Source organism: Peromyscus californicus, unplaced genomic scaffold, assembly GCF_007827085.1.
Source record: "Peromyscus californicus insignis strain IS unplaced genomic scaffold, ASM782708v3 Scaffold_4__1_contigs__length_199733344, whole genome shotgun sequence".
Taxonomy (NCBI): domain Eukaryota; kingdom Metazoa; phylum Chordata; class Mammalia; order Rodentia; family Cricetidae; genus Peromyscus; species Peromyscus californicus.
The window spans coordinates 35,040,609-35,049,404 of record NW_026294562.1 but is presented as its reverse complement, the minus strand read 5'-3'; the positions used below and the strand labels follow the sequence as shown (position 1 = coordinate 35,049,404).

Sequence of the window (8,796 nt, the reverse complement as noted above, 5' to 3'; positions counted from 1 at the left end):
CAGGGCTTAAGAGCACTTGCTGTTCTTCCAGAGGACTTTAGTTTAGTTTTTAGAACTCACATGGCAGCTCACAACTACCTGTAGCTCTAGTTGCAAGAGATCTTATGCTTTTGAGCTCTGTTGGCTCTTCCTCTCACATGCACATAACCATATGCAAATGTACACACCTACACATAATTTTAAAAGCAATAAAATATTTTCATGATCTATCTATCCCCTCACCCTTCTACCCTGGGAGGAGTCAATAAGGTGAGACCTTATTGAACCAAGAAATAGGTTCTACTGAACCTGGTGGCATCACAATCGTGTACTTTCCAGCCTCCAGAATGGGAAGTAGTTTCTGTTGTTTAGAAGCTTCCTGTCTTGGGTACTATAGCATCCTGAATGGAGAAGACAGAAACGTAACAACCAAATGCAAGGTAGGATGCTTGTCAGGACCCCAAGACCAAAGGAAAAGCAGCATTGTGAACGGAACTGGAGAACATCACAGTGGGCGAAGCAAGGCAGACACAGAAAGGTAAACACCATTCCAAGTGCGCCCCTCACAGAAATGGCATGAAAGAGTGGTCACCAGAGATGGCAGGGGGGCCGGGGGGGGGGGGGGAAGAAGGAGATTAAGAGGAGGTTTTAAGGACTCGAAGGGTGCTGAGGGGAAGGCAGAAGGGAGTGAAGAGTAGAAGGGTGGAGGGGCATAACTAATACATGATACACGCATGTACAGAAAAGTCACAGCTGATCCTATTATACAGTTAATGTAAATGATAACAATGGAAAGCAAAATATCAAACGAATGGTTTTTTGTTTGTTTGTTTGTTTATTTAGATTTTTCTAGACAGGGCTGCTCTGTGTAATAGTCCTAGCTGTCCTGGAACTCACTTTGTAGACCTCAAAGAGATCCACACTGCCTCTACCTCCCAAGTGCTGGGATTAAAGGTATGCACCACCACTGCCCGGCCAAATGAAATGTTTTAAAGGGGCATATCTCCATAGCTTTAAAATGGTTTTTTAAAAATGCAGATCCGGGCTGGAGAGATGGCTCAGAGGTTAAGAGCACTGGCTGTTCTTCCAAAGGTCCTGAGTTCAATTCCCAGCAACCACATGGTGGCTCACAACCATCTGTAATGAGATCTGGTGCCCTCTTCTGGCCTGCAGGCATGCAGGCAGAACACTGTATACATAAATAAATAAATCTTTTTAAAAAAATGCAGACCCATTTATAGAAAGGATGATGAACAAGTCTGGCAACACAAACAGGGTAGGCCCTCGGTCACCCTGTCTGCAGAGTAGGAGGGCAGGACAGTTACTCCTGTAGAAGGACCTCCAAAGGAGGCTCTATTGATTAGATAAACAAGATGAAAAGACAGATTATAGGACAGGGAGTGAGACCGTAAACGTATGAGGAGCCATACCAACTATAGACATAATGAAGTAGAGAAGAAGCAAGCCGGACACTGAAAATAAGAAGGAAGACAGGATAATCTCAGTGGAGAGAGCAGCTACTAAATCAGTGAGAGAGGAACTAATGACATAAGGCAACCAAACAGCACCATAAGAGGTTCCTTAAGTTGGAAAATTCCATTTAGGGAGAGCAGAAAACATACAAAACACATAAATATATAAAACAATCTTCAGATCAATGGGGCAAGGAAATTTTGGATCTAGCCTACTTAACCATTGAAAATTACAAGCTTAACATGCAGGCCGAAAGCAAGCTCCTTCAGAGGCTGAACTTTAGCCAGGCTCCAGACTTTTCCACAGCACAATGTTAATACTAGGAGACAGGGAAGCCATTGTACAAAGTTCTGAGGGGAAAAAAAGTGTGACTTGGTGACATCGTACCCAGCCAGGAGGCTACTTCACACTTAAAGACATGAAGCGTATACTTCCATACATGCAAGGACTCATTAAGTACAGTGCTAATACATAGTAACCTGCAATCCGAATCCAGCTGATTTATAGAGCATTTAAGTAAAGAATTCATGAATGAAGACACCAAAACAAGACTAAAGGCTGGATCAACTTCAGTTAGTATCAAGCTAATAATAATGGGAATAAGGGAAGAGACAGAGTGGTTAGATATGTGATAGCAAAATATACAGGACTGGTCAGTAAACATATGCATATATATCTGTATATCTGTGTGTACAAACACATATATCTGTATATCTGTATGTACAAACAAAAATGAGAACTCTGGAGAAGGGGAAAGACAAATGCATATTCAAATGCTGTGTTCTGTAACATAAAGGCAACTGACATCACTTACAAAAACCTTTGAAGGGGAGGGGGTAAAGGTGGTGAATGTGATCAAAATGCATTGTGTGTGTGTGTGTGTGTAGTTGAAAGTTTTCTCCGACCCTGCCTGGGTACCCCACAGTCCCACAGCCACTTATAAAATAATCACTCAGAGGCTTATTATTATTTACAAACTGTATGGCCTATGGCAGGCCTCTTACTAGCTAGCTTTTATATCTCAAATTAACCCAGTTTTGTTAATCTATGTTTTGCCATGTGTTCCGTGGCTTATCGGTCTGCTGGCATGTTGTTCCTTGGGTGGCAGGCTGGCATCTCTCTCTGCCTTTCTTCTGCCTGTCTCTCTGCTTGGATTTCCTGCCTGCCTCTAAACTGCCTTGTCATAGGCCCAAACAACTTTATTTATTAGCCAATGGGAGCAACACATATTCACAGTGTACAGAAAGATATCCCCAGCATGTGTGTGTGAGATGTCACAATGAAATCATTATATATGCTAATAAAATGCTTTTATAAACATCTGATGTCAATGTTTCTCACAATTACATTTTTTAAAGTTAAATTATCTTTCTCTTATAGATAAAAAATAAAATTATTCTGAAGTCTAATTATTCTTTTATTTTTATCTATTTCTATTTTTCTGCTAATTTTGACAGACTTTAATATTTTTCATCTGAAAAAAATCACATAGAGCAGGATGCTTTTTTAAAAAGCAAAAATATTGCTGCCATTTAATCTACTTGTCTTCAAATCGAATGGGTTTATAAGGAAGTGTTTGACCAAGTTGGGCATAGTGATACATGACAGCATCTCAGTTTTTGGGAGGCTGAGGCAGGAGGATCTTGAATTCAAGACACAGCAAATTTGAAGCCAGTCTATGCTCCAAAATAAGACTATCTAAAATAAATAATTAGAATTCCAACTAACATTAATAATGAATATTTCCAGGTGTCATACTCTGGGTGATTGTATTTAAGCATTTTAATTATTCCCATTTTTTCATAATAAGCATGCATTATTTTTTTGCTAAAAAAGGGGGGGATTTTCCTTTAAAAGAGAAAAATGCCTGGAAATATATGAATTAAGATGTTAAGCATGGGAAATCCAGGTGGAATGAGTGTTCATAGTCATTATCATTTTATTATTTACAGTTTTTAAACCAAATTTATTTTCATTGCAATTTGTTTTATTCTTTGTTTTGTTTTGTTGAGACAGGGTCTCACTGCATAGCTCTAGCTCTCCTGACACTCACTTCATAGATCATTCAGGCCTTGAACTCAGAGATCCTGCCTCTACTCCTGAGTGCTAGAATTATAAGCATGTACCACCATACCTGGCTCTATTCTTTACAGTTACTTTAATTTTTTGAGGGGGGAAAAGAGGGAGAGGGACAGAGAGATCCAGAGACAGGTGAGAAAAAGTCTGAAAGCTGAAGATGTGCCTCAGTGGTATAGCATTTGCTTAGCACGTATGAGACCCTAGTTCAATCCCCAGTACCACACAAGAGAGGAAAAAAAGACCTGAAAACCCCCAAATTAGTTACCATTTCCAGGAAAAGACACTAGAATCACAGACCCACATGTGGGCAGGACTGACTTCATGAACTGCCGGACTGGGCGCCACTAGCGCTCTAACGCTGCGCACCTTACTACAATTTTGCTTTTGGTTTCAGGCTCCCAGCGCAGCATTCTGATCATAAATTGACTTGGTGTGTGGCTTCCCTGCAGGGAGAAGAAGAACAGATGTTAAGCACGCAAGGGCGAGGCCCAGTTTGTCATGCTCACTGCTGTAGCCACAGCATCTGGTGCTCGGCAGACACTCGATGACATTACCTAGAGACGGAACTTCAAGTTGGATCTGCTCGGAAGTTTCACGTCCCTGACTCAATCAGGAAACTGCCATTCTGGGTTACTGACTGGGCCCCGGGAACCTGGCTCTCAAGCCCCATCCCCCTCTCTCCTCTCTGAAAGATTGAGCCTCTGTTTGGTGACAGGATTATGACTCACACTTTACAAAGCTGCCAGCCCAGGAACTTTTCCTGACATAGCCAAGGTCATGTCTCCCTGGAGCAGGGATTGGTCTGCCTGCGCGCCGGAGTCCCTGCGAAGCTATTCTCTTTGTCTCGTTTCTCAAACTGCTGGGCAGGGTACCAGCTGCTAGATTTACGCCGTGTGTACTTGTTTGTATAAGATAGGGGAATTTGCTTTTACAGTTTTAACTTCTCTTTACTGCTGCTTGTGACTTAGATACGATGAAAAGATATTTTTATACTGCTTTCCTTGATTTTAGTATTCAAATTTGAGTCTCTTGACTGAGTGGGTAATTTATAACTTTGCTGTTTCAGGATCCAAATCGAGAATTCTGAGAAGAATCCCGCCCCCCACAGTGTTTTTATTTGTTTGTTTGTTTAATTTGGAAGTTGAAGAAGTGAGTTTGTGCTGAGAGAGAGAGAGAGAGAGAGAGAGAGAGAGAGAGAGAGAGAGAGAGAGACAGAGACAGAGACAGAGAGACAGAGACAGAGAGAGAGAATGAAAGTTGTTGGAGAACCCAAGCCTTGTCTTCCTGATAGCTGCTACCTGCACTGAGTCCCCAAGGGAGGATGCCTACAGGGTACCTGTGGTGTGGGATCTAAGCACTGTAGTTCCAAACAGTATTAAGGGTTAGGGTGAGGAACCACAGAAGAAGTTTCCTGGGGTACCCTGGGAAAGTATCTGTCAGATGCCAGAGTTATCAAGCCAGTCAGGACCTGTGGCAATGGCAGCAGCCACCAAAATACCTAGAACCAGGCTCCATCCATCATCTGGCAGGTGCCAGGTTCTCTAAGGGTTCTTATACTGGTTATTTGATAGCAATCCACAGAGTCCTGACAACGGCAGATTGAACTTGCCCAGGAAAACAATCTTTTTACAGTATTGCTGAAACTCATTTCCAAGACTCGGACATATCTATGTGTGGCCAAGAGCTGAAAAGGTGTGTTAATGTGTTTGTTATGTTTGTGGTTGCTTTTCCCTCTCCATGTTTGCAAACCTTTTCTACTTTTAAAATGCCAGTAGTAGCTGGGCGGTGGCAGTGCACACCTTTAGTGCCAGCACTTGAGAGGCAGAGGCAGGCAGATCTCTATGAGTTCCAGGACAGCCAGGGCAGTTACACAGAGAAACCCTATCTCAAAAAACAAACCAACAAAAGAGTCAGTGGTGGTATCCTGTGCCACACCCCTATGCTGCCTGACTGGCCATGGACCATCCCCTAGTCCTGTTGAAATTCATGGTGAAGCAGCTGGAGAAGCTAGCCAAGAAGGCAGAGAAGGACTCCAAGGCTGAGCAGGCCAAAAGTGAAGGAGGACAGGAAACTGAGGAGTTTGCTCATATGTCCCATGTTGATGCAGTGGTTTCTACGGTGCAGAAAGCCGTGACCATGACAGGACTGAACCAGAGCAAGACACAAGTGACGAAAGCTCTCGACAAGGCCCTAAGTGCCGTGGAGCCACAGAAGATGTCTGCAGGCATGGACAGGTTGGAGCAGCCTGTACAGAACCTGGACATGCGCACATCCAAACTGGAGATTCTGCATGCTTGGCCACCATGTCTGACTACCCCTCAGGAGCAGGTGACAGCCTCCTCATCGTGCAGCTTGATGGGAAAAACGACCAGCACAAACAGCTTCCGGAAGCTGCCTCTGCCGTGGGCAAAAGCGCTGCGCAGCCCAAAAGAGCAGCTGTCTCTGGTTGGCTGCCCTGAGGAATGAGTGTGGCCTGGGCAGGTGGGGCCTCCCCTGCCCCCTGACATACCTTCTCCCTCCATGCATCCCTTTCATCGCATACCTGCCATCTCCTGTCGTGCCAGGTGAGGCACCTTAGAACTGACTCTTCGCTTGAGCAGTGGTGTGTCCTGGTGTTAAATTTTCACAGGTATGTGGGTGAATTCTGTGGCTCTGGGCCACAGCTGGGAGATGGCAGGCTCTGCTTTGCCCTCTGCCTGTTTTACAACGTACTTACAAGCTTTTTTTTTTTTTTTTTAAAAAAAAAAGCCATTTAAGTCATTGATTACATATGAATATCATTATGTCAATAATATTAGGGTTTTGGGTTTTCATTGGTGATGAAATGGAGAGTCACTTCAGGGTCTTGAGCCGAAATGTGATGATCTGATGTATTCATAAAAAGATTATTCATGATGCTAATTAAAATAAATTGTGTGGGTCACAGAAGGTGGGGAGAGGATGGAGAGGGGGTGGGGAGGGAGGGAGGGAGAGAGAGGAAATCCCATCAGCAGGAAAATGGCTGTTACACCAGTGGCCTGGGAAGGATTTTAGCAAGGCATTGCTGACTATGAGGAAAGCATATTATGATCTATTTTAATAAGACAATCAGTCAGAGAAGGAAGGAGAAGGCAGATAAATAAGAACATGCTGTATCTTCTTAAAAAGCAGCCGTGATCTACCCCAACTGCATCTTTTTGTCAAACTACACACGTCTTTGTGTGTGCTCCCATACACAGTGTTGGGGAGCAGTCCCCAAATCTCCTGCATGGCAGGGAAGTGAGCAACAGCTCAGAAAATCTGATGACAGATCTGTGGTCAGCAGGCTAGTGACATTGAGAGCCTTGCCAGGGAGAGCCCAAGCTGGCATACATACACACACTGAATTTTTAAATAATCTTTTTCTTCCTGATATTATTTACATAATGATATTCACAGGTAATCAATGTCATAAACTTCTTTAAGCTTATTAAATCTGATGTAAAACCTTATTTCTAAAGGTTTATTTTAAATAGGAGAGGAGATGTATATAGCATAGGCCAACCCCAAATCTGACTACTTTCCTTTCTTGAGACTTTATCAGTAACCAGTGGATTTAAAGAAAACTCAATCTCACTCTCTTCCCTCTCCCCACGCCCCCATCTCTCTCTCTCTCTCTCTCTCTCTCTCTCTCTCTCTCTCTCTCTCTCTCTCTCATACACACACACACACTTCTAGACAACATACCGATAAGGACAGCAATTAGTTTTATCAGTTCTAAATTACCAACATTAAGTTGCTAACAGGAAAACAAGTCCATTTTTCCCTCCTCCGCCCCCTTCTCCTCTCCCTGGAAGCTAGGGACCAGAGTAGAGTTTGTTCCGGGTGACAGAGCAGCAGTTAGTTGTAGTGCTTCTCAGGAACCACCGTTCCACTTAAGCTATCTGAAGCTGAAAGCGGTGTCCATAGTCAGAGTGTTCGGTTGAACTAGTAAAGGTGTCAAGAGACATGAGGATCAATGGGCTCAGCAAACACATTAGCCTTTTTTCTCCTTCCATTGGGATGCCAAGTCAGTCACGTAGATCCTTTTGATCATGAGTGGATGATGACTTGGTTAAACTCCACAACTCTGAATCAATGCCACATTCCCACATCTTACAAGAAGCTTTTGTAATGTCACTAACAGCTGACCTGTGTGCAACGCTCCACTCTCAACCACCTGTGTGGGCGTCATCTCATTTCATTCTTAACTCTAATGGGGAAATAGCATGCCTTCCCTGGCGCTATCCAGTAGAAAAGGCAAGAGGTTAAAGTGGCTTGCCCAAGGTCATAGTCAGCAAGTAACAAAGATGGGACCTAAGAACAATGACTCCCCTTTGAATGCTGGGGCTAGGCTGCTTCCTGGCTTGACAACCTAGAGACTCAGTTTTGTTTTCATGTTATGTCCTGAAGGGCAGCTGGAATAAGATTTGGGAGGTGAAGAGCGAGCTGTGTAGATGATGCCCAAGAGTAGGATTTGGGGCATCAGGGATATGACAAAGCTTCTAGACTCCTAAGTCTCAGTCATGGACTGTCAGACATGGACTCAGACATGGCATGTCACCAGAGATGGAGACGAATGCACTCATCAGTACAGTCCTTCAAACCTAAGAGCTCCTCAAACAAATGAATGAAAGCAAAGAAAGATGACTCATTGGTTGGGCATGATGGAGAGTTGAACACTTCAGGAGAAATCCTAGAAAGGAAAAGGAGTTATAATGTTCCTCCATTCACTCCCAGGCGAGAATTCAGACAAATATCCACAGAGATTACAGCATACATATGGTTCTGTTAAATCTCATATATAACCCCTTCATGTCCTAAGGAAGACATTTTCTCTTAGAGGTTTTCATTTTAGTATATATCTTTAAAAAAAAAAAGTCTTGGGTTAACTTGCCTCCATCTTTTTCTTGGGTAAGGACCGCACAAGAATGAATGACCTTTTGTGTCTATGATACTGCTGTTCACAGCTTTTCTTGATAGGCCTAGTACAATCTTGGGAACAGGGTTGCTGTGTGTTGAAGGTCTGACAGTAGCTCTTAGCCTTGCCTATCTTAGGTAGTTACGCTGTGCACGTTTTATTGGTGTACTATGTTTGATTTTTTCCTAATACCTCCAATTTGAAATTTTTCTGAGAAATGGAGCAGTAATGCAGCATCACCTCATTAAAATACATTTGAAGCCTTAAAAAAAAAAAGAGGGTGCTGCCCTGCTTGGAAATCCACAGCCTGAAAGAGGCTGACAGGGAAGGACTTTTGACAAAGGAGG

The 8,796-nt window shown here is 43.2% G+C and overlaps 1 pseudogene; it reads left to right on the top strand.

Moving 5' to 3' along the window:
• The first annotated feature begins 5,487 nt into the window (after positions 1-5,487).
• Positions 5,488-5,990, top strand: LOC128095381 (charged multivesicular body protein 1a-like; annotated as a pseudogene).
• The last annotated feature ends 2,806 nt before the right edge of the window (positions 5,991-8,796 follow it).